The following is a 578-nucleotide window of genomic DNA, read 5'->3' as shown; positions in this document are numbered from 1 at the left end:
CCACAGGGAAAGCCAGGAAGAGACCGTGGCAGCCACATGACCACTGGAGGCACTTACCAGTGTCATGTTTCCACTTAACTCTCTCAGCTTAGCCTTGAACAGAATAGGTGTGACCAAAGAGGCGAAGCCCAGAAGCCCACGAAGAGTCAAAGAAATATCAACAGCACTCAATCCCCATGCTGTGTTCACCAGCAAAATAAAATACTCAAATATTCAGCCTTTTAATATGATAAGTGCAGTACAAAAATTGTATTCTTAATTTTATTCTATTAATGAATAAGGAATTAGGCAGTAAAATTTTCAGCAAAGTGATCAACTCTGCATACCATCCTGCCAAGTCCCATTTTAAAATAAACAAGATGAACCAATCTGTCCAAAAATAGTAGCTCCCCAGAAAAGCCACAATCATGCAAATATAAGACATTTAAGCATTGGCTCATCTAAAGAAACTCAAATAAAAATATCTCATGTTACAAATAGACTATCTTTAAGAGAATGTAATTTAGACTTCCAGTGTGCACAGTTGCAAACTATGATGAGCTATATATTAAATACTCAAATACAACCCAAAACTATGG

This window comes from Octodon degus, unplaced genomic scaffold, assembly GCF_000260255.1.
Source record: "Octodon degus isolate 3935 unplaced genomic scaffold, OctDeg1.0 scaffold04108, whole genome shotgun sequence".
Classification (NCBI taxonomy): domain Eukaryota; kingdom Metazoa; phylum Chordata; class Mammalia; order Rodentia; family Octodontidae; genus Octodon; species Octodon degus.
The sequence above is the reverse complement of the archived record's forward strand: the minus strand, read 5'-3'. Positions refer to the sequence as shown.